This window comes from Gossypium arboreum, chromosome 10, assembly GCF_025698485.1.
Source record: "Gossypium arboreum isolate Shixiya-1 chromosome 10, ASM2569848v2, whole genome shotgun sequence".
NCBI classification, from domain to species: domain Eukaryota; kingdom Viridiplantae; phylum Streptophyta; class Magnoliopsida; order Malvales; family Malvaceae; genus Gossypium; species Gossypium arboreum.
In genome coordinates, this window is record NC_069079.1 from 48,306,197 (window position 1) to 48,333,091 (window position 26,895).

At 33.9% G+C, this 26,895-nt stretch overlaps 1 long non-coding RNA gene across 1 annotated transcript; it reads right to left on the minus strand.

The window, feature by feature from the left end:
* Positions 1–927: 927 nt before the first annotated feature.
* LOC108487829 (uncharacterized) lies at positions 928–26,246 on the minus strand. Its single transcript, XR_008271630.1, has 3 exons — positions 26,018–26,246; positions 25,754–25,825; positions 928–978 (listed from the first exon to the last, which is right to left on the minus strand). It is a non-coding gene; the product is annotated as an uncharacterized LOC108487829 (long non-coding RNA).
* Positions 26,247–26,895: the final 649 nt, after the last annotated feature.

The following is a 26,895-nucleotide window of genomic DNA, read 5'->3' on the forward strand; positions in this document are numbered from 1 at the left end:
GCTAAAAATTATTTATCCTCTCATACAGGATTCTAATGATATTCCCATTTATTTCTTTTGAAAATATAGTCATATAAACTATAACCCATAATTATTTTTGTACAATTTTTGATGATTTTCCCAAATCAAAACAGGGGATGCCAAAAATATTCTAACTCTATCCCATGAAAATTCAAATATCTCATAATATGATATTCTTTTTCTTATACCGTTTCTCTATATGAAACTAGGCTCAATAAGCTTTAATTCCATATTTTATTCAACCTCTAACTCACTTTATATTATTTTTGGTGTATTTTCAAAGTCGGACTGCTGCTGCTGTCCAAAACTATTTTAGTATAAAATAATGATAACTATGTCAATAGCACTTTTACCGATTATTCCAACCATCATGGTATAAATACATATCTTACTCATTCGTATCCTTACCAATAATGCATCATAAACCAAATTCACTTCATATGAGTTATGTGTACATACCTGTACCACTCGTAATACAGTCACATACCTTCTCGTTTTGAACGTACCTGTTGGATCATTTAGAATACCAAGGGTTATTTGGAAATCTCATACATATATTACCGTTTCAATGCCATATCCCCAATATGGTCTTACATGAAATATCATATCAACACCATGTTTCTAACATGGTCTTATACGAAATCACATACCGAGGCCATGTCCCGAATATGGTCTTATACGAAATCTTAATAACCTTATTGTTTTGACATTTGTACCCTATTCATCTTTAAGATTCATTTGGGATTTCTCATTCATTGAAAGTTCGTCATAATCATCATTGATAAATTTCATGGAAACAAATGTAAAATTCATGCAATATCAAAATATAAAATACATAATATAAGGTAGTATCATTTACACATGAACTTACCTCGAGACCAAGGTTATCAAAAAAGGACCTAACCATCGATTCCTTGTTTTTCCCCCGTTTTAGGTTCGAACCTCAATTTCCTCGATCTATAATGTCACATTTAGTCTAATTATTAGTCACATTATTCAATGTGGTCCAAATATCATATTTTAGAAAAAAATATGTTTTTTCCCCTAAACTTTGTCATAATTACACTTTTGCCCCTAGGCTCGTAAAATGAAATGCACTCAATTTCTTTGTTACACAAGCCTATCCGAACCATTTTTATAACTATAGCATCTCAAAATTTTCATTAAAACACACTATTACTATACATTTTATAACTTTCTCAAAACAGTCATTTTTAGACATTTTCACCGAAAAATACTTAACAAAAGATGTTTATCTAACACCCAACATTCATTTTCTATCATTAGACATCAAAATACATGTATGTCATTTATGGGTAAATTTTTAGACATGAGCCCTAGCTTAAAATAGTGGTAGAAATAGGTAAATCGAGTTACGGGAACTTCAAAAATGTAAAGAACTTTGAAAACGGGACTAGGGATCACTTACTATTGAGCTTGGAAGTTTGAACAAATCCCTAGCCATGGCTTCCATGGGGGTTTCAGCTGGAGCAAGAAGATGGACCCAATTTCGGCTGTTTTGGGCTTTTAATTCATTTATTTACTAGGTTACCTAAATGTCCCTAACTTAAAAATTGTTCATTTCACCTATCTCATGCCCATTTTTGTCCAACAAATGTCCAATGGTCCAATTACTATATAAAGACCTCTAATTTAAAGTCCATAGCAATTTGACACATTTAACATCTAGAACTCACATTTTGTACTTTTTACGATTTAGTCTTTTTGACCAAATTAAGTTGCCCAAACGTCAAAATTTTTAAACTAAAATTTCACGAATTCATTCCGTGAAATTGTGGACCATAAAAATACAATAAAAATAAATTTTCTTATGTCAGATTTGTGGTCCCGAAACCATTGTTCCAACTAGGCCCAAAAATCGGGATGTTACACTAATTGATTTTCAACCGCTGGGATTGTTATGGTAGTTAATAGAGTTGTTGGGGATGTGAAAACCAAAACATTTAATACACCTACAATAACTAGTATCGATACCAAATAAAAAAGCATCAATATTCTTTAATAAATGCTAAATTCAGTGATCGTTGGAGCTAAAATATCGAAATCAAGAAAATTTTATCAATACTACATAAAATGTATCGATATCGAATCAATACTTAGATGAATTTGTGAAAGTCAAAAATGTTAATTTGGCATCGCTTGTTTCAAGAGGTATCGATATTTTGAAAATATCAGTACTTGGCCAAAAAGGTATTGATACTTTTTGGCTTGGAGCAATTCTGACTTGTTTAAAAAACAGTTTGCCTAGTTGAAAAAGTCCATACTTAGTTAAAATCATTTTAACTTGATTTTGAGATTAATTCACAAATTTTCTAAGTAAGCATTGAAAATTGATCTCTTAGACTTTTTTTGAAAAATCATTTATCAGTTTTGTTTAATTTTAACTTTTATTGAAAAAACCTTTAATTTCTTATATCAAAATATATTTTCAAACAAAGCTTGGTTTAACACATAGGAAAAAGGAAAAAGATTAGGTTACATTCGTAATAGGGTGTGACACCTAATATTCGGGTCCAATTTATCAAATCAAGTAGAGGGCATTATAGTACAAGTAATATCTCCATATCTTAAGAGGAAACACTAAAACTGCCAATTCCAAATCATGAGTTGGATATTTGCACTCACGCAGCTTAAGCAGCCTTGAAGCATAGGCTACCACCTTGCTATCTTGCATCAATACACAACCGAGACCAATGTGAGATGCATCATTGTATAGAACATAGTTCTTCCAATATTTCAGCTAATAGAAAACTAGAGCTTGAGTCATCATGAATTTCAGCTTCTCATAGTTGGCCAGCTGATTACCTTGCTTGTAACACCTCAAAATAGGGCATAGGAGTTCTAGAGGTATTTTAGGAATTTTGGCCTAAATGAGCTCAGAATTTCATAAGGTTAGTACTCGATAGTGTTTTCGACTATGGCATCTTAACTGTCAATTCAGTTTTTCAAAAAGTGTTCTAAAATCCTTAATTTTAGATAAACGAATGATTTGCAACATAGTCAAAATAGTGAGCATTTACATGGGACTTCAACCAATTTTTAATATTGAACCTAAAAGCCACACCTACCCCTACCTACAGTTTTTACGTTTTCTTTATCCCCTTCAAGCTTGTGCCGCCCCTTGCCCTTTTCCTCACTATTCCATTGATTTTTTATTTCCAAACCACAATACCTTGATTTTCTATCATTCCTAAGTCATTTTCCATCATAAATCTTTAAGGAAAACACCGTAAACTCCATTGATTTCATCATCTTCTTCAGACGTAAGGTTCTCAAATTTTCGTGAAAACTCATTCATTCGTTCAAAAAAGGTATACATTCATGTATCAATTGGTTTTTAATGATATTTAGACTTGAACTAAATTATTAGACTTCGAAACACATGTTTTAAATAAAAGCCGAAAGTCAAACCATTAATGGTGGATTTCAGGATTTTGAGTCAAAACTTTGTTTCAAATTTTTTTTCAACTTTTTTTTAGCATGCTTAGAAGGTTTCTAAACTCATCTTGAAGTTTTGTTAATGATTTCTCATGTTTTAATAAATTTTGTGAAAATTACCTAAAAGATGTCAAAAAATATTGATACCATGAATTGAGTAGATTTGTCTAGTTTGAAGGTTTCAAATTAGGAATAGATGATTAAGTAGATGAACAGAACTAATTTTAAGAAAAAATGTTGAGTATAGATCGAGATATTGGTATATAAAGTTTGTTATGTTAATAGTTTAAGTTACATGGGAGCTTAGCTTGAGCTTGAGCTTGCTTTTTAGTTGGTTTGAGTGGATTCTTGGTTGATATTTGACAATGGTTATTGTATGATTTATGGGTGTAAAGCTTCAGATTCGTTAGAGCTATCTATGAGCTAAGGAAGCGTTAGTTGAGCTTTCCATTTTTCTACATTCCAAGTGTAAGTTTTCTTGAACTGTACTAGTCTTATGTTTATTTGGTTATATAAAATGAATGATATGTGTTATGTGGATATGGTGCTTATTGTGTAAAGTGCAATTATATACTTGCAATAAATGTGTAATATATATGTTGTATGACTATGCTAGTATTTTGCAAAAGATGCTAATATGTAGTGTCAGCACACGGTTAATCGGTAAGTAATATGTGATGCTTTTTAGATATTTTGACTTTGTGATCTTGGAACCATTGGATATAGTTAGCATGCCATAGGATTGTGAATACTCACTTATATTTATAGAGGTTTTAGGGGTTAAGGCCTTGGGACATGTTTGAAGGGATAAAGGAATGTCAGTTAAGCTCTATTCAACGGGACATGTGAGGGGAAATAAAGAAAGTGTTAGTCATTCGCTTCACTTTTGGGACATGTTTGACTTTACGAGTCTATGTGGTATAAGGAGATCCGTGTATCCGATGTGTGATGATAGAGCTCACTACATGTTTCATAATCCAAGTTTCATCTTATCCTATTTTACATAATTGTGTGGAATATGTCCTATGCTTGAATGATTATGTGTCATGAAAATGACCTTGTAGATGATGCATGATTTAGTACTATGTGATGTTAAACTTAAGAATGTGGTACTTGTGAGTAAATGTTTTGTTGTGTTGCATGATGATATATTTATGTTGTGGAAATTCTTACATTCACTAAGCTTGTTAAAGCTCACTCCTTCATTACAAAACTCCTTGTTCAATGGTACCAATAATTTTTGACAGAGGGTTTTTTAATTGAGAAACAGAATGCTGATTTGATATCATTTTTCCAAGCGGTATCGATGTGACAACCCGAATTAGGGCCTAATCGGAATAGTGGTTTCGTGACCACAAATCCGAGATAGAAATAATTGTTTTATAAATATTTTGGGGTTTATGATATGATTGCATGATTGTGTGAAAATTTCGTGATGAAATTCTATGCCTAAAGTGTTTAAATTGAAAGTAGGGACTAAATCGAATAAGTTGCAAAATTTGCATACTAGAAATTTTAGTATGAAATTGTTTTGAAATATTTATTAGGAGGTCTTAAATAGCAATTCTACCAATTTTAAGTTCATGGACAAATTTAGGACATGGAAGGAATTTTGGAAAGTTTAGTAGTAAGGGTATTTTGGTCATTTTGATATTAAATGAAATAAAATGGGAAAAATAACACAAAATAGTCATCTTCCCATTTAGTTGCTGCGAAACTTCACTCTCTCCATAGCTAGGGATTCTTCAACTTTCAAGCTCCATAGTAAGTGATTCTAAGCCCGTTTTAATGTTCTTTACGTTTTGGAATCCGGAAGCTCGATTAAGCTTATGCTAGTAATAATTTAACCTAGGGTTCATATTTGGAAAAATACCCATAGGTGAAATTTGTGTATTTTGATGTTTTATGATAGAATATGAGGTTTTAAATTGTGTTAAATAATTTGTGCTACTCGGTTTTAAGTGAAAGCGAGTAAAAGCAGCATAATCGGTAAAAATACCTAATGTTCATAACTATATGATAGAGTGGGAATTTGATGTTGTTGTAGAAGAGAAAATGTTCAGCATATCATAAAACATAAGAATAAGGGCTGAAATTAAATTCCGAGCCTAGGGCAAAATTGTAATTTTGTAAAAGTTAGGGGCAAAATGTAATTTTTCTACAATATGATTTTTGGATTGAAATAAATAGTATGAGTATTAAATGAGCTAATGTGTTATTATAGATCAAGAAAGGCGCAGAACCGACCTCGAGCGGGGAAAGAAAATGTTTTGGACTAAATTGCAAAATTTCCATATTTTGCACCAAGGTAAGTTGTATGTAAATATTACAATAATTTCATGTACATTCTTATATTTCAGCCTATTATATAAATATACTAGCTGATGTTAAAATATAAATTGACTATTGGAAGAATGGAAATAAATACAGAGAGAGAGATCCGGTTGAACATTGGAGATCGAATGAAATAGAGGGCGTAGCTAGGTCACATGTATGATCTTGAGTGCACATCATGTGTACAAGAAAGCTACGAGACACCTGTAGTAGCTAGGTCACATGCGTGATACGAGATGTATCCCATGTAGACAAGAGAGCTACGTGAAAGATAAATGTAGCTAGGTCGCATGCGTGATTCCAAGTGAAGGACACCATGTAGACAAGAGAGCTACGTGAAAGATAAATGTAGCTAGGTCGCATGCGTGATTCCAAGTGAAGGACACCATGTAGACAAGAGAGCTACTGAGACAAATCGGCTAGGTCGCATGAGTGGTACTAAGTGTTCCCCATGTGTACAAGAGAGCCGAACTAAATGAAGTATGATGGTGGGGTTGTGTCTTTGAAACCGTTAAATATCGAGGATTGATCCGAATTGTTCAACGGGATGGTTTTGTGGTGACATTGTGGTTTGGACCTACACTTATAGTGAATGAAATGTGGTGAAAATGAATTGTGGCATATACATATATACGATAAAATGAGGTTAGCATAAAGAATGTGTGAAAGAGTGAAATTAGTATTAAAACTGTTTTTAGATGGCAGCGTGACGTGATTTTGAAAAATCACCAAAATAGGAGGAATATAATTAGAGGTTGAATGAGATGTGAAATTAAAGCTTAATGAGTCTACTTTCATATAAAAAAGCAGGGCAAGCAAAGGAATTCTATATTTTGAGATATTTACAATTGTAACTGACTTGCTCAGGATGAATACGTGATCCCCTGTTTCCACTTTGAAAAATCATTAAAAATTGTACAAAGCAAACTAAGAAATATAGTTTACATGCCTAAATTCCTTATTGAGACTAGTTTTAAATACAACAGACTTCAGGGTTGTTTGAGTTATGTACTGAGAGAAATCAATTCGTAGTGGACAGAGGTCGGCCGGTCGAGCTGTGTAACAGGGAAACTTTAACTAATAAACTGTACTAATCTGCTGAACCAAAAATTATAAAAAAATTTAGCAAGAAGCTTTATGAGTCTAGATTCAGGAAATTTTACGGATATGAATTTTGAGTTTTGTAACTCGAGTTATGATTTATTTAGTGAATATGACACAGCAGAGACAAACTTAATCGAAGTGGAATAAGTAGTGAAGTTAAAGTAGACATACTTGAATTGTTGTGTAAACATGTTAGATTCTTAAATTAGTATTTACATACTACTTACTAAGCTATAAGCTTACTTCGTTTTCTCTCTTTTGTCTTATAGTGTTCTCCGACTTGCTCAGAGTCAAGGATCGTGAAGATCTACCCGCACTATCATACTTTGGGGTATTTGAACTAAATGTTTTGAATTATGGCATGTATAGTAGGCAAAAATTATTTTGTTATGTGTCATATTTGTCTAGGTTTAAAATATTAGTTCTGATTTCGACCGATTACTTTGTACAAGCCATAAAAGTTGGCTAATATTGTTCAAGATATATGTTATACGATGCATTATCAAATGGGATGACATATTTCTATCTTGGTATATGTTATGTTCGGTAATACCTTGTATCTGTTCCTAATGACGGTAATGGGTAAGGGTGTTACATTTAGTGGTATCGAGCTATGGTTTAGTCGGTTCTCGGACTAATAAAGTGTGTGTAAAAGTCTAGCTATACATGCCATAAAAATATTGTGATAGTGTGGTGACTCTGATTATTCTAAAGCGTGTTTTGTTTTAATATAGTAATGGATCTGAAGGAACTGCGGTGATGATCTTTGCTAGTAATCTGCCGGCTCCGCACAAGGGACCGCTACTGTGGAAAGTAGACTGAGACATTGGGACAAGGAGATGAGGCTCGGGCGCCTTTCTCCAAATGATGAACAATTGGTATCTTGAATTTATTCGAGCAAATCCAAATGCTCAACCTCCTCCACCCCTCCTATACCTCGACGATTCACTGTAGTCGCTCAAGGTATAAATTTGGTAAGAATAAACAAGCCTCCGGTTGACAAGATTCGAAAACAAGGGGCAAGAGTTTAGAGCAAAGGTTGATGATGATCCCGAGAAAGCGGAATTCGGCTTGAAAATTCTACCCGTGTATTTGATGAGCTCTCATGTACACCGAGGAATGCTTAAAGTGTCTTTGTATCACTTTTGAGAGATTGACCTACCACCGGTGGAAGACTTTGTTTGCAGTGGTGCCAAAAGAAAAAGTTACTTGGGATTTCTTCCAGAAGAATTTAGAAAGAAATACATAAGTCGGCGATTTATTGATCAAAAACGGAAGGAGTTCCTTGAATTGAAGCAAGGAAAAATGTCATCGCAGAGTATGAGCGCGAATTTGTAAGACTCAGCAAGTATGCCCAGGAATGTGTGTCCACCGAGGCCATTATGTGTAGAAGATTTGAAGATGGGCTGAATGAGGACATTAAAGTGTTTGTAGGGATTTTGGAGTTGAAAGAATTTGTAGTATTGGTTGATCGAGCTCTTAAAGCCGAAGAATTGAACAAAGAAAGAAGAAAAGTCGCTATTGAGGCTCGAGATGTCGAAAAAGACAGATAAGTAAGCCATTTCAATCTCAACCAAAGAGGTCCAAAGAGACAAACCCTCGAATGACAGTTTCAATTGGGGATTTACAGAGATCGTGGTAGAGCATATTCGGGTCTAAAGCTCAAGCTACTTGGTGGCAAGTGTGGGTAATGTGCGACCTAGAAAGCCCGAGTGTCGACAATGTGGCGAGCAACATTATGGTGAGTGTTGGGGACCGAGCGAGCTTGTTTCAGTCTCGGTTCTCATGAGCATTTTATTAGAGACTGTCCGGAGAAGGTTAAAGAAGAAAGATTTGAGTGTTAGATGAATACCACCGCTAGTAGAGGTAGACCACCGAGAAATCTGGAGGTGGGACTAGTAGTAGAACTGTGATGAAAGATTTAACGGCAAGATCGAAGCTAGAGCACCTGCTAGAGCTTATGCTATACGTGCTCGAGAAGATGCATCATCTCCGATGTCATTCTTGGTACATTTTCTCTTTATGATACTATTGTTATTGCATTGATTGATCCGGGTCCACCCATTCCTATATTTGCATGAATTTAGTATCCAATAAAAAGTTGCTGTTGAATTTATTGAGTTTACGATTAAAGTGTCGAACCCTTAGGCCAATATGTGCTAGTTGACAAGGTTTGCAAGAATTGCCCATTAATGATTCAAGGTCACTTGTTTTCCGCCAACTTGATATTGTTACCATTTGGTGAGTTTGACGTTATCTTGGGAATGGACTGGTTAATATTGTATGATGCTAAGGTAGATTGTAAACAAAAGACACTAGAGTTAAAATGTGAAAATGGAGAAATTACGTGGGTTGAAACAGACGAATCAAATAAATTGCCTATGGTGATTTCGCACATGTCTCGCAAAATACATGAGAAAAGGGTGTGAAGCTTATCCGGCTTATGTAATGAATGTTGAGATGTCTCAACTGAAATTTGAATCGATACCTATAGTCTGTGAGTTTCGGATGTATTTCGGAGGAATTGCAGGTTGCCTCCAAGCAGAGAGATAGATTTTGCCATTGATTTGTTGCTTGCATCTTGCACCGATCTCGATTGCTCCATATAGAATGGCTCATGAATTAAAAGAATTGAAGGCTCGATTGCGGGAGTTAACGAGACAAGGGATTTGTGAGACCGAGTTTCTCTCCACAGGGTGCTCTGTATTATTCGTAAAGAAGAAGGATGGTTCAATGAGACTTTGCATTGATTACCGTCGACAATAAGGTGACTATAAAGAACAAGTACCCATTCTTTGAGGATTGATGATTTATTCGATCGGTTAAAGGGGCCACAGTGTTTTCAAAGATTGATTTGAGGTCCGGTTACTACCGGTGAGAGTTAAGGAGTCGGATGTCGAAAACCGCCTTTAGGACAAGGTATGGACATTATGAGTTTCGGTGATGCCTTTTGGCTTAACAAATGCTCCACCATATTTATGGACTTAATGAATCGGATTTTTCGCCATATTTGGATAAGTTTGTAGTAGTGTTTATAGATGACATTTTAATTTATTCTCGAGATGAGTTTGAACATGCCGAACACTTGAGAACTATATTGCAGATCTTGAGAGAAAAGAAACTGCTTGCCAAGTTTAGTAAAAGTGAGTTCGGCTTCGTGAAGTCGGATTTTTGGGGCATATAGTCTCGGTGATGGTATTCGGTGGATCCAAGCAAGATTTCTGCGATCGTTGATTGGAAACCGCCAAGAATGTATCTGAGGTTAGAAGCTTTTAGGCTTGGCCGGGTATTATAGGCGTTTTGTTGAAGGATTTTCGATAATTGCCTCTCCTATGACTAAATTGTTGCGAAAGAATGTTAAGTTTGAATGGACTGATAAATGTCAACGAGTTTTGAAAAGTTGAAAGCACGATTGATGAAGCACCAATTTTAGTACAGACCGAGTCGGAAAGGAGTTCGTAATTTATAGTGATGCATCATTGATGGGCCTTGGATGTGTGTTGATGCAAGAGGGCAAAGTAGTAGCTTATGCTTGAGGCGCTTAAAACCGCATGAGAAGAACTATCCTACACATGATTTGGGCCGGCATTGTTGTTTTTGCCTTGAAGATTTGGCGACATTATTTATCACGGTGAAAATGCCGAATTTTCTTGATCACAAAAGTTTGAAGTACTTGATGTATCAAAAGGACCTAAATTTGCGACAATGAAGATGGCTTGAATTATTAAAGGATTATGATCTAGTGATTGATTATCATCCGGAAAAGCAAATGTAATTCTTGGCGCCTTGAGCGAAAATTTCTTTTCACTTTGAGAGCCATGAACACGGGTTAGCATTGTCGATGACGGTCAATTTTAGCAGAGATGAGAGCTAAACCGTTATTTCTCCAGTTGATTTGTGATGCTCAAAAGAATGATAGTGAGTTGCGGATCAAGAGAACTCAATGCGAATCGAGTTATGACTCAGATTTTCGAGTTGGACCAGGATGACTGCTTGATGTTTCGAGACGAATATGTGTCTTAAAAATGATAAATTGATTGAAAATATTACATGAGGCGCACAATGGCATTTATCGATTCACCACAGTAGCACAAAATGTATAATGATTTAAAGAAGTCAGTATTGGTGGCGGTATGAAAAGGACATTTCAATTTGTAACTAAGTGTTTGATCATCAACAAGTAAAAGTTGAACATCAAGTACCTTGAGATTACTTCAACCGGTAATGGTGCACGAGTGGAAATGGGACAAGATTACCATGGATTTTGTAACCGGTTTGCCTTTAACTCCTAAAAAGAAGGATCTTTGTTTGGGTAGTGGTTGATAGATTAACAAAGTCAGCCCACTTTATACCAAGACGTCTGATTACTCACTTGATAAATTAGCGAATTATATATTGCTGAAATTGTGAAGTTGCACGAGTACCTATGTCTATAATATCGATAGAGATCCAAGATTTACCTCGAGATTTTGGAAAAAGTTACAAGAAGCTTTGGGTACAAAATTGAACTTTAGTACCGCATTTCATCCACAAACAGATGGTCAAGCGGAAAGAGTAATCCGGTACTCGAAGATATGCTTAGATCTTGTGTTTTAGAATTTGGAGGTAGTTGGGAGAAATATCTATCTTTGATTGAGTTTGCCTACAATAACAGTTATCAATCAAGTATACAAATGGCACCGTCTGAAGCATTATATGGTCGTAAGTGTCGGACTCCTTTATATTGGACCGAGCTTAGTGAGAAGCAGATTCATGGAGTTGATCTAGTTAAAGAAACCGAAGAGAAAATAAAAGTAATTCGGGATTGCTTGAAAGTCGCTTCAGATCGACAAAAGTCATATCTGATTTAAAAGAAAAGAGATTGAATTTCAAGTGGGTGATAAAGTGTTCTTGAAGGTGTCACCATGGAAAAAGATTCGAGATTTAGTCGAAAAGGCAAGTTGAGTCCGCGTTTTATTGGGTCGTCACGAGATTCTTGAGAGAATTGGACCGATGGCATATCGGTTGGCCTTACCGCGAGAGTTAGAAAAGATTCATAACGTGTTTCATGTATCAATGTTGCGACGTTATCGTTCGATCCTTCACATGTGATTTCCCAACGAAATTGAGATTCGATCGGATATGACCTATGAGGAGGAACCAATAAAGATTTTGGCTCGAGAAGTTAAGCAGTTAAGAAACAAAAGTATAGCCTTAGTGAAAGTATTGTGGCACGACATGGGATAGAAGAGGCTACGTGGGAACTGAGGAAGCTATGAGGAAGCAGTACCCAAACCTCTTTCTGGGTAAGATTTTCGGGACGAAAATCTCTAAAGGGGGGAGAATTGTGACAACCCGAATTAGGGCCTAATCGGAATAGTGGTTTCGTGACCACAAATCCGAGATAGAAATAATTGTTTTATAAATATTTTGGGGTTTATGATATGATTGCATGATTGTGTGAAAATTTCGTGATGAAATTCTATGCCTAAAGTGTTTAAATTGAAAGTAGGGACTAAATCGAATAAGTTGCAAAATTTGCATACTAGAAATTTTAGTATGAAATTGTTTTGAAATATTTATTAGGAGGTCTTAAATAGCAATTCTACCAATTTTAAGTTCATGGACAAATTTAGGACATGGAAGGAATTTTGGAAAGTTTAGTAGTAAGGGTATTTTGGTCATTTTGATATTAAATGAAATAAAATGGGAAAAATAACACAAAATAGTCATCTTCCCCATTTAGTTGCTTCCAAACTTCACTCTCTCCATAGCTAGGGATTCTTCAACTTTCAAGCTCCATAGTAAGTGATTCTAAGCCCGTTTTAATGTTCTTTACGTTTTTGGAATCCGGAAGCTCGATTAAGCTTATGCTAGTAATAATTTAACCTAGGGTTCATATTTGGAAAAATACCCATAGGTGAAATTTGTGTATTTTGATGTTTTATGATAGAATATGAGGTTTTAAATTGTGTTAAATAATTTTTGCTACTCGGTTTTAAGTGAAAACGAGTAAAAGCAGCATAATCGGTAAAAATACCTAATGTTCATAACTATATGATAGAGTGGGAATTTGATGTTGTTGTAGAAGAGAAAATGTTCAGCATATCATAAAACATAAGAATAAGGGCTGAAATTAAATTCCGAGCCTAGGGGCAAAATTGTAATTTTGTAAAAGTTAGGGGCAAAATGTAATTTTTCTACAATGTGATTTTTGGATTGAAATAAATAGTATGAGTATTAAATGAGCTAAATGTGTTATTATAGATCAAGAAAGGCGCTGAACCCGACCTCGAGCGGGGAAAGAAAAAGTTTTGGACTAAATTGCAAAATTTCCATATTTTGCACCAAGGTAAGTTGTATGTAAATATTACAATAATTTCATGTACATTCTTATATTTCAGCCTATTATATAAATATACTAGCTGATGTTAAAATATAAATTGACTATTGGAAGAATGGAAATAAATACAGAGAGAGATCCGGTTGAACATTCTGAGAGATCGAATGAAATAGAGGGCGTAGCTAGGTCACATGTATGATCTTGAGTGCACATCATGTGTACAAGAAAGCTACTGAGACACCACAGTAGTAGCTAGGTCACATGCGTGATACGAGATGTATCCCATGTAGACAAGAGAGCTACGTGAAAGATAAATGTAGCTAGGTCGCATGCGTGATTCCAAGTGAAGGACACCATGTAGACAAGAGAGCTACGAGACAAATCGGCTAGGTCGCATGAGTGGTACTAAGTGTTCCCCATGTGTACAAGAGAGCCGAACTAAATGAAGTATGATGGTGGGGTGTGTCTTTGAAACCGTTAAATATCGAGGATTGATCCGAATTGTTCAACGGGATGGTTTTGTGGTGACATTGTGGTTTGGACCTACACTTATAGTGAATGAAATGTGGTGAAAATGAATTGTGGCATATACATATATACGATAAAATGAGGTTAGCATAAAGAATGTGTGAAAGAGTGAAATTAGTATTAAAACTGTTTTTAGATGGCAAGATGGCGTGATTTTGAAAAATCACCAAAAATAGGAGGAATATAATTAGAGGTTGAATGAGATGTGAAATTAAAGCTTAATGAGTCTACTTTCATATAAAAAAAGCAGGGCAAGCAAAGGAATTCTATATTTTGAGATATTTACAATTGTAACTGACTTGCTCAGGATGAATACGTGATCCCCTGTTTCTACTTTGAAAAATCATTAAAAATTGTACAAAGCAAACTAAGAAATATAGTTTACATGCCGAAATTCCTTATGGAGACTAGTTTAATCGAAGTGGAATAAGTAGTGAAGTTAAAGTAGACATACTTGAATTGTTGTGTAAACATGTTAGATTCTTAAATTAGTATTTACATACTACTTACTAAGCTATAAGCTTACTTCGTTTTCTCTCTTTTGTCTTATAGTGTTCTCCAGCTTGCTCAGGAGTCAAGGATCGTGAAGATCTACCCGCACTATCATACTTTGGGGTATTTGAACTAAATGTTTTGAATTATGGCATGTATAGTAGGCAAAAATTATTTTGTTATGTGTCATATTTGTCTAGGTTTAAAATATTAGTTACTGATTTCGACCGATTACTTTGTACAAGCCATAAAAGTTGGCTAATATTGTTCAAGATATATGTTATACGATGCATTATCAAATGGGATGACATATTTCTATCTTGGTATATGTTATGTTCTGGTAATACCTTGTATCCTGTTCCGGCGACGGTAACGGGTAAGGGGTGTTACAATCGATACCGCTTTAGGAAATAATTGATGCCTAGAAGTCAGTATCGATACCTACGGACATTTTTATGAAATTTTGCTAAATAACCTTTATGCATGATTCTAGTTGTATGTATGATCAAAAAACGAATGAATTGCATGTAACATTGTTAAACTATTAGGACATAATAAAACTTGTTCGACTTAATCAAAGATGATCGATTTGCTTGAATCTAACTTCCAATTTTATGAAAATGAGACGAGACAGTGGTGTGGCATCCTATATTTGGGCCTAGCGACTAGGCCGGGTATAGGGTGTTACATTTGGTTGTATTAGAGCCTAAGTTCAATAACTCTCGGACTTAGGTGATTATTGTGTGTTTAGAGTTTCAAAACTCACGAGTCTAAATCTCTCTATTTTCTTGAGATTAGTGATCTAACTCTAACTGAGTGGCATGGAACTATTTGAAATGTTTTGATTGAATTGCATGTGGGGTAGGAACGGGAACACATTACCTTTAAACCTAAAGTTTATTTGTAGGAACGAGACTTGGATCATTCCCGCTACTCACATTGTTTTTTTTTTGTGTATGCTAGATTAATTAGATATGTCTCCTAAACGTGTTAACATGAGAGCTAGTGCTCAAGAGGATGGTACATCGTCTGCACCTCATGTGCCGCCACATAGAGTGAAAATACTTGATGAAGTTGTAGTCCTTCTGATGGAACCTATGATAAGAGCGTTTCAGTAGATTGCCGGTGCTAACCTTGCACATGCACCTGCCAATCATGCATCGATTAATCGAGATTTGCCGCTTGAATTTTATCGGGCTTTGGGTGCTAAAGAGTTTTTTGAAGTGAAAGGTATTGATCCAACCTTAGCCAAGTAATGGTTGGAGAGAGTTGAAAGGATCTGTGAGCAAATGTCCTGTTCTGACAAGGAGAAGTTAGGTTGTGTTGTGTCCTTACTTGACGACGAGGCTCATCGTTGGTGGAATACAATCAAGAAAGGTATAGTTACTGATAGATTGAATTGGGGATAGTTTCTCGAGGCTTTTAAGAGGAAGTATATGTATGAGCAATGTATGGAGGCCCGAAAGCGTGAATTTTTAGACCTAATTCAAGATGATTCATTCGTGGCTGATTATGAGGCTGAGTTTGTGCGACTTAGTCAATATGCTACTAAGATGGTTCCTTTTGAGAGGGACCATTGTAAGAGGTATTGTTTTGGGTTAAACCGCGAGATTCAGGTTTATTTGGTAGCTCAGCCTATAAAGATGTTTGATGAGTTGGTTGAAAGGGCTAAAGTTGTGGAGGAAACCTTAGCTAAGTCAGATTGTTGCTCATACTGTTTCTACATGGGTTGAGTCTGGAGGCCCAGCTCGAGTTTATGCTGTTAGGGAGCAAGAGGATCAAGATCTGATTGATGTTATCATAGGTACTTTTACTTTGCAATCTATTCTGTTGTTTAGTTTAATTGATTCTGTAACAGCTCGTTTTAAGGTCAAATCAGAATAGTAGTTTTCAGACCACAAATCTGAAGTAGAAATATTTATTTTTATTATTTCTTTAAGGTTTACAGTATGATTGAATGATTGTGTGAAAATTTTGTTAAGAAATTTTATCGATAGAGTGTTCAATTTGATTAATAGGACTAAATTGCAGTAGGTGCAAAATATGTGTTCTAGAAGCTAGAGGTGTCTAATTGCTATGAAATTTTAAATTGGAGGTCCTTAAATGGTAATTATACCATTATACTTTAAGTTGGACAAAAATGGACATGGCTAGGTAAAATTTCAAAGTTTGGCCTTAAGGGCATTTTAGTCATTTGGTTAATAAAGACAAAATTAAACAAATAAAAGATGTCATCTTTTCTAATTTCATCCCCTAATGTCGAAATTCACAAGGGGAAGAAATAGCTAGGGCTTGACCAACTTCCAAGCTCGATTGTAAGTTTGTCTTTGTCCCGATTTTAATGATTTTTATATTTTTGTGAATGTTGTAACTTGATTTAGCTATTATAAGGACTAATTTGTACGAAAGATGAAGTCTAAAATTTTACTGATGTTAATAGTTGTGCATGATGTCTTATGGTAGAAAATGTATGTTTGGTGTTAGATAAACAACATTTACCAAGTGATTTTTTCCATAAGGTATTTTTGGGATTAAATTGAGTAATTTGATGATTGAATGAGCTAAATATGGTATCATAGATCAACAAAGATGAGGTTCTGACCTAGACCAGGGAAAGAACAAAGTTGTGGACTAAATTGAACTATTAGCCATTTTGTACCGAGGTAAGTTCGTATGTTAAAAATAAACTTTAGAATAATTGTATTTAAATGCTTTAATATTGCATGGGCTGTATGTTTGATTATGTGAATGAGTATAACACTATGAAGGAGTTCGACGACGAATCAACAAACAAGAAATCCTGTTTGAACCTTAGGAATCGGGTAGGATATAAGTGACAGATCACTAGGGTCATTATGTGTTATGTAATTATGTGATCCGTGTGTTGGTCTTGTATGTCCTACCGGTGGCTGAGTATACTGGTATATGTTACAGACACTTGACAGCTTCTGTGAGCAGCACCGCGTAGCTATGTCTTGACTGACAGCTTTTGTGAGTAGGCCCGTTGATAGCTTGAGAGTGAGCAACTATGTGATATGAGACTTGGGTAGCTTCAGCTAAATATGTGGCACTTAGTGTGCAAATTTCCTGAGTATTCGACATTTTTATTCTGAGTGGTTCACGGGTATGTCAAATATGAGAATATGTGTAAGTTCATTTCGAGATAGTTCATGTATGTACGTAAAGCTCATGTTTATTAAATGCTTGAAATGATGGAAATGTGGTAAGTTTTATGATGGAAGGAATTATGATAATGAGACTATGGTAAAATTTATATTTAATTATGTTATATCATTTGAATGTTATATGCATGGTAATGTTGCTTATTTCTTGCATCTGAGCTTACTAACCTATATAACTTACTTTGTTTATTTTCCATGTTTTTATAGTGTCGCCAAACTAGCTCGGATCGGAGATCGTCAAAGATTCGAATCACACTATCAAACTTTCATTTTGGGTATTGCTGATCTTAGTATTTTGAAAGTATAGCATGTATAGGGACTTGGTCATTTTGTTATATGTGTCATTATGATTTTAGCCAATGTATTGGCTTTTAATTTTTCAAAGGCTTGATTTGATATTTGGCCATGTAAGTTGGCTTATTTTGGCTAACATGGTTGTAAGCTTAAATATATTCACATATGTGCCAATGTCTTTGGTGATATGGTCATGGTATGCTTAGTGATTGATGGAATGTGATTCATTGCATGAATGTGTTATGTTGGAAATGTAATTTATTGGTGAAATGATTATCTTATGCACAAATAAGCATCTTGAAAGTAGTTTAATGATACTTAGTATATGTAAAATTTGCATGATTGAATTAGGCATAATAAATGTGGTGATTATGATAGATTTTGCTATTGTATTGGCATGTTTTGGTAATATTTGTAGATGTTTTGGTTGCCTAAGTATATTATGTTTTGTGCCATTGAATTGGTGTATGTGTATGTGTGAACAAGGGTGGCAAATATCTTGGTAAATAACCTTTATTTTGTCCACACTGGTAGACATACAGGCGTGTGTCTACCCTGTGTATGACACACAGTCTGCCCCATGGGCATGTGTTCTAGTCGTGTGTCCCCTGTACCTAAATTTTTGAGAAATAGAATGCTCAGAATTGAGCACACGTGCAGAGACACGGGCGTGTGTCTGGGGATGACCATACTTGTATAAATAGAAGCCTAGTCTTTTACTAGTAGAAGTCCCTACTACTATTCATTTTTGGCTACTACATTACTTACTTGTATCGATACATCTAACCACTTGTATCATTAGAAGTTTTTTAGGACCCAAAAATTACGCTTAACACACCTAATTTTGCCTAAAAAATAGCATATCTTATCAAAACATTATAAGACATATTTATCAAGTTCTAAACACCTGTAAAAGCATGTTAAAAACCTTAAATTTCCTATTCACAGGTATGGTCACAACCTTACTAACATCAAGCATCAAATTCACTTTTTTGGCAAACAAGAAATGTCACAAGCATAGCGTAAACATGGTAGATTATACATGCATCACAACATATCCATAGTATATGCACACCAAACATATATAGACCATGTTCATATTATAAGCAATTAAAATATTAAGCAACAAAGTAGAAAAATAAACCCAAAGACTAATATATAACACTAGGTACATGCCAACTTGTTTACAAAACTTATCAAAAGCTATACAAAATTTGTTGAGTCGAGAATTGAGTCCTGGATGATGTCGTACTTCTTGAGTCCTTGAGATCTAATGTTACTTGTGCATGGAAATAAACAAAATTGTATGTTGAGCAATAGGTTTTAGTGCTGCTAACATGATTTGAAAACAAATTGAATCAAAACATAATTAAGTTAAACATATTCATTCAAACATGTAAGTCATAATTAATTAAACCATTTCAACCATTTTGGTTCCATGTCTTTATAATTATGCTTTCATGCTTGTTGTACTAATCAGTTATTAATAATTGAATTCATCTATCCTACATTTATCATACCTTTTCAATCACATGTACCACATGACATTTCATAATAATATATTCATTTTCCAACTTTATAACCAAATCCATTGATTCGTTTTATATCCATATCGACTCTCAAGGCTAGTAATAACTAAATCACATGGTCTTTCACATGCTATATTTCATTGTTTAACATTCATATACAGTTTCACAGTTCAGTTTTAACATACAATATCCAAGGTTAATAAGAAGATTACATATTTCATAATCCCTATTAACTGGTCACGGACTTAAGATGGATACAAGAATCATCCAACAATCACACCAATATATACAACACTCTATGCCTCATCAGTATAAACCAAAGTAATATATGAATGTGCCTAGCACCTGATCGGTACATTCGAAGTAAAATGTGTGCCCCGTGCCTCATTGATATAAACTAAAGTAAATTTTATCATCGGTACTAGACCGAAGTAAACCTAGTATACTAATCTTACACGATCTGAGACCGTAATAAGGTATTCAATGTTTCAAGCATATATAGATAGATAAATAGAGAGAGAGAGAGAATACACATAACATAAATCATTTTATAGTAACTCAATTCATTCTCAATTCATTTGCATACCATCTCATATCATCATATGCCATTAGCATGCTCTTTTATGCTAATTATCGTACTCTTTCCACATTTCCTTTCTTATACCAATCATAATTTCAAGATATTATATATATAAATAACATCATCACATATTTCACCATTTATAAATCATATTACACTTACCAATTTATGAGACAAGTAAGGCCATTACCTTAAATAAGATATTTGTAACAATTTATTTTTATGTATAGATGCATATATTGAATTCAAAACATGAAAGCACAAACTGAAATAGGCTACTAATCTACGGACTTTTCCTTTCCTTTATCTCGAAATGGCTCGACATTGTCTTTAGCTACGTAAGATAAACTTGATAGAAAAAGTAGTATTGGTTTCACACAAACACATGGAAACATATCAATTATACATAATTTTCACTTTATTCATTTTAGTCCCTTTAAACACTAACATCTGAAATGCTCAAATCTTTTGATCTAGTATATTGAATATAAAATTACTTTCAGATTTACTCACTAGGGACATCTAGCTTTAAAAACATGACATAAATTTACAACAACTTTCATTTTATTAAATTTAGTCCTTAATGTCATAAAAATTACTATAGTGTTTTATTGAATTTCTAATGAAAGCCAACACTTTTCACTACTTTCTATCTTAGTCCTAACATAATCTAATCTTATAATTAGCAATCTCACCAAAATCAAGCTTAAAGCTCACTAAATCCTTTAATGGCAACTTGAATATAACTCATTAACTTAAAAATCTAAAGCATGGGTATGTAAAATCAAGTTTAGATGATCAAATATTTGTAAATATCACAAAGAAAAAGCTTAATCACCTTACCTAATTTGATGGTTGAATGTTTGTAGAAACTTAGCAATTTTTCTTTCTTTTTCTTAAGCAAGGGACAAAAATACACTAATGAGAAACATGACCATCCATCCTCTCTCCCACTAACTTGGTTTTATACTTATATTAAAGATAAATTTTAAGGTTAATTAATATTAATTTAACCAATTTAGTTAAGGTTATTTTATATATTATAAACGATGATGATGATGGTGGATTTACTCATAACATGCCACTAACCTAGTTTACTAATGGTTAAATAACCATTAGGTCTCAAGCAAAATTTCTACATTCACCGCATGCATTTTCTAAATTAAAACTCAATAGTGATTGCACTTTTACGCTTTAGTCCTTGTATTTTAATTAATGATTTTCTTGATTTAGTAACTTGATTGCCCACTAATAAATTTTCGTACTAAATGCGTAAATCCTTCGTTTCATAATTTCACTGACTCATTTTACAAAATTCAAATTTAAAATCACCTTTTTCGACACAAACTAAAATTGGGTCCTTATTTGGGATATGTTCATATTCAATATGAGGGTGCTAAAACTCTAAAGAAAAAAAAGAAGTCACTATGTGCAACTCAAAACACTAAAATATACACACTTTTTCATGCCCTTTTCAACTCAAATTCATGTAGTTTCGATAAATTCTTTACAAAAAAATATAATATTTATAATATAATTAAATTGTACTTAAATTATTAAAATGTTGAATTTTAATTTATTTTATAATAAATTTCAATTAATTTTGATAATTTTCAACAAATTTGCACAAAGGGCAAAAATTGGCTCGGCCGATGCTACTAAAAGCACAAAATTGAGAAACGATTTTTGAAGCATCGAGGCGAATTAATTTTTCAGCCTAAGACAGTCCAAATTATGAATATTAATTCATAATATAATTAATTTTAATTTTAATCCAATTTATTTTTGGTTAAATAATAATTATTAATTAATTATGAAAAGAGATTCAGTTGAGCTGAACCTAGAAAATCGATCCAACCGAGCATTGAGCTACCCAAAACTATCCCACATGCTGACTGAATAAGATTTTTTGGCTTGCAAACCAGCCCTTGATGACTCCTTAAATTTGCATTCAAACCCCTCTATTTATCATGTCTTCCTAGATTTGCCGCTACCTTAAAATAGCAAGTTTGTAACCTTCAAACTTGCAACATGTGTGGCCGACCATGGGGGGAGTCTATGGATGCTGATTTTTTTCTATTTTTATCAACCATATCAACCTATAAATACCCCCTTGGCTGTTCATTTCAAACACACCTCAAAACCTCTCATCCTTTCACTTCTCTCTCACTTTCTCTCTTCAAAACCCTTCCTTTGTTTTTCATTTTCCTTCCCATTTCCTTGCCTATTTCACCTCTTGGAAATGACACAGCATTCAAGTGTTCGTGTAAGTCTCAGTTTAATAAGACCAAGCGGAGGAGGAGGAGCGGAGCTAGTCAAGCCTTAGAGAAACACCAGATTTGATTCTTGTTTCTTATCCTTTTTAATTCTATTGTTGTTTTTATGAACATATCTATGAATACTTGTGATTTTGATATGTTTAATTTAATTAATATGGCTTAAATTTATTTCGTGTTACGTTGATTGCATTCCGTCCATTTAATTAATTAAAATTGTGTTTGTGTTGTTATAGGCCTTGGTAAGTTGTTTGATTAAGTAAAACCATGACTAAGTTATTCTTGCATTAAAATTCTAAGGTAACTAATGAATTAATTATTTAAACGGGTTGAAATTGTAATTAATTGACACAATACTTAATCAGTGCATATTTAATCTTCTAAGGTAGTTAAAGGTTAAATTAGCGACGGTATTAGACAATACATTAGCCTTGCATAACTAGCAAAATTATTGTGATTAAACTGTTTTTATGTAGGAATACATTGTTACCTCACTTGATCTTTTATGTGCTTATAAAGACTGATTAATTGTTTGAATTGACATTGAAAAATGTTCAAGAGATTAGTTAATTTAATAAGTACATATGAGCAGTAGTTAACAAATTATCAAGTTGCCTTAAATTTATTCGTAACAACATGAACATGAGTTTAGTAATTCTAAGTTATGAAATATAATTAATCAAACACAATTATGTCATCTTGATTAAAATCATCTTTTAAAACCGTGCATTGGAACTTTTATTTTTATTTTATTTTACTTAGGTAAATTTAGTTTTTAATCACTTCCTGAAAATCAAAATATTTTTCTTCACCAAAGTGTTTCACATTTCCATTGTTCCAGTAACTTGGAGTGATGAGGATTCATCTAGTGAATTTGATTCAGAAGAAGATCATAATTTTATTGCTTTTTTCCCCTAATACTGTTAAAGGAGATGATGAAGATTTTGATGAATATTCTAATATTGGATTGAATGAAGAATTTGTGAAAACTTACAAGGAAATGTTAAGAAAATAGAGACAAATTTTTGAAATTAACCCTTAATTACACAGGAGATTAAAGAAGTTGAAGGATAAAAATGCTATATTAGTTAAACAGGTAAAAGCAAAAGAGTCTCCTCTAGTAGCTTGCTAAAACTAAACTCGTGCTTGAGAAATTCTCATTTAATAGCAACAAACTTAATGAAATCTTACTAGCTAGAAGGAGATATCTAGGCAAGGGAGGTCTTATATATATTGATTAGGGTAACACTATCATGTAAAGTCCCACAACCTTTTTGAAAGCTTCAGGGTTTGATGAATTAGGTGAGTTTTAAAAACTAATGATAATCTAAACTACCAAGAAAACTATTGTTCCTCACAAGGTGAGTTGTCATTATTGTGGATCCCTTGGACATATAAGGCCCAGGTGTTTTAAGATGCTACATGATTTGAGGTAGAGATTTGTGGTGCCTAAAGAACTGCCCACTCCCCATAACACATTAGTTGTGAGACAATAAAAACAAGTTTGGGTGAAGGAGACAAGGTGTATGTTAGTTGCATATCGATCACTAAAGACCAACATTAGTGGAGTACGATATTTTGATAGTGGGTGCTCTTGGCATATGATAGGTAATCATCCTAATCTAACTGGTTTTGAAAACTCTCCTGTTGGAAGGGTGACTTTCGATGATGGAAAGAAAAGAAAAATACCTGATAAAGGAACTTTAAATGTTCTTGTCATGCCCCAGTTGAAAAATGTATTGTTGGTAAATGATCTTAAAGCCTATATTGTAAGCATTAGTCAACTGTGTGATGAGGGCATGCTTGTTAATTTCACTAAAGACAAGTGTATAGTTACTATTAAATCTTTTCACTAAAGAAAAGTGTATAGTTACTAGTAAATCTGATGGAATGATCATGGAGGGTGCCTATACTTTTGATAATTGCTACAAGGTGATGCTAGCTATCAATTGAAACAGTGTTTCTACCTCAAAGTTAGATTTATGCAAATAGAGGCTTGGCCATATCCACTTTGAGGGTTACAAAGACTAGTTAGATATGAGGCACTTCGAGGAATCCCAAAACTTTCAAAAACTTTTAGGAACCATTGCTAAGGTATGTAGAAGTTGTATGAAAGGAAAACAAAATCAAGAGAAGCAGCGAAAGATGGCTCATATCTAGAGTTTTTGAACATTGATCCATTTAGCCCTATACAAACGGAAAGCCTAGGAGGGAAGAGAAATGTATTTGTTTATGTAAACAACTTCTCAAGGTACACATAGGTTAAATTTCTTAGATATAAGCTAGATTCTTTTGATAAGTTTAACAGATTGTTTAGAGGCTGATGTATAACGTTCCAAAAATTTTGACTAGACACATGGCACTATCCCAACATTTAAAACAAGGAATTTTCAAGAAAATTTGGAAAAAGAAATCGAATAAATGAATTCTTATGAGAATAAATTTCTTTTAGATGTGGGAAGTTGTGAAAAGAATTTTAGAAGTGAGAATATGGCAAAAGGACAAAAAAAAATTTTAAAAAATTTTAAGGACTAAAGTGCAAAGTTGACCAAAATGGTAAAAATGAATTACAATTGATTGTTTTGCCTAGCAACGTATTGGTTTATATACAAGCTACCCGAACCTCCGCAAAGCCAAACTTGATTCTATTAAATATATATACATGTCCCTCCGAAGAGTGGAGTTTATAACTTGATCAATTGTGGTCAATAATGATCCAAACCGAGTAACCTTGAACATATCAATTGGTCCAATAATGATCCAACAAAGATTGAGACCGCTTTCTAAAATGCAATTCAACAACAGTTTACAACTAAAATCAGACGGCATGTCCACGAAACCGGATGACATATTCTAATTCAGACACAAGTTAAACCAAATTCGGCAACAACTACTCATCAATTGTATAGGGCATTTAATTTGTAAAATCATACTTAATATATATACTGTTTCAGACAGTGTGAAATCATCAACAATGCAAGTCACTAAATCAGCATAACAGCATCACATTCGGACAGTGTTATTAGCCCAAAACGGACAGCTTAATTAACACCAATTGGCAGCATAACAACATCTAAATTTGACAATGAAATCAACAGATTCGGACAGCTACATTTCAATAGTGGATAAATGATAGTGCTTTGAACAGTGAATCTAACACATTCGGACAGCTTAGTTTTAAGCTCACTATCAGTTAATTAGCGTGTGAATAGCATATACAAATGTCGCATTTACAGCATGTTTTAATCAGCTTAAAGCAGAGGAATTAAATGCTGAAATTTCCAGCATTCGGACCGCAAATATCTCTTTCGGACAGAGACAAGGTTAACATTTAACAACTAAAATTTTTCCTTATTTACAACAGCTGCGAACCAATTACACTAGAATTTACTGCACGTTCAATACAACAATTACATGCTGAAGCAATAAACATTTATGCGGCAGATTTCAACAGCAACTTATGCATTTATTCATCAAAAAATTTCTTCACTTCTAATAGCAGTATTTTGGTAAAAATATCATGTATTTTAAGCTACTAAATTGTGCTTTACAGTCCTTATAGTCAGACATTACTTGCATGTAATAAATATATTTTAAATTTTTTTTTACAAAGTTTCCTTTGAAGAACTTACTGAACAGCAGTCGAGCCTAACCTTGAGCAATATCCTTCCCCTTCCTGCTGCCACCTTCAGCCACTTTTTTAGCTAAAACACATAAACCATCCCATTATTTCAAGAGGAAGCAAGTTCAAAACATAATGGTTTCAAGTAAAAGCATTGCATGGCTATTTTACACATATAAACATCTTAATACTCGGCTGGGAGGGGACTTTTCCCTTCTCCAAGCTTTCCATTTCCACAAGACATCTAGAACTAAGGAAAGCTTCAAGTGTTTACCGAATCTCTTAAGAAACCAGCTCCTAAATGAGCTAAAATTTAACATGCAGCAGCTCTCTTCTTCTCTCTCTATTCGAACAGCAAAGAGTGTGAGTAGGAATAAAGAAATTTTCCTAAGTCTTTTCCTCTTTCTCCCTTCTCTTTTTCTTACTGTGAAAGCACTCCAAATAAAATTTTAAGTCCCAAAATAAAATGAAGTTTTCCCCCTCTTCACTGGTCCTCCCCTCTCACGGTCAAGGGAATAATAATAATAATAATAAATTTAAAATAATCTATTCTACTCCCCACTCAACCGGCCACCAATAACATTACATGCATACACCCACTTCCTAATTGTTTAAGCAACATCATTACATGACATCATCCTATCATTTACTATTAACTATTTAGTTCATTTTCAACTAGCTTACACTAAGCCTTGGCCGGCCATGCTAAAATAATGAGGCCAAATTCCATTCTCAATTTATCATACTTAGTATAATTTAAAATGCTACCAAATTGCATGCAATGGCCGGTCATGAAATTGTACTAAAGGGTCTACAACTTGCATTCTTTTTTTGAATTTATGATGCTTAGCCAAAACAAATTAAATGCAATAGCATAAAATATAATAAATTTAGAGGCTTAGGTAGGAATACACCTAATAATCTACTTCCAAAAAGGTTCAATTTTGATATAAGAAAAGCCCAGAGTACTAAATCGAACATAAACTAGGATCAAATTATAAATTTTTAAACATTTTGGTGATAAGTCTCGATATCTTTGAAAAGGTACCTATACTTATTCAAGTACCGATACCTAAGTATGATTTTGTTTCTCTTTGCAAAACTAAACAAAATTCAAGGTATCGGTACCTTAGGTAAAGTATTGGTACCTTG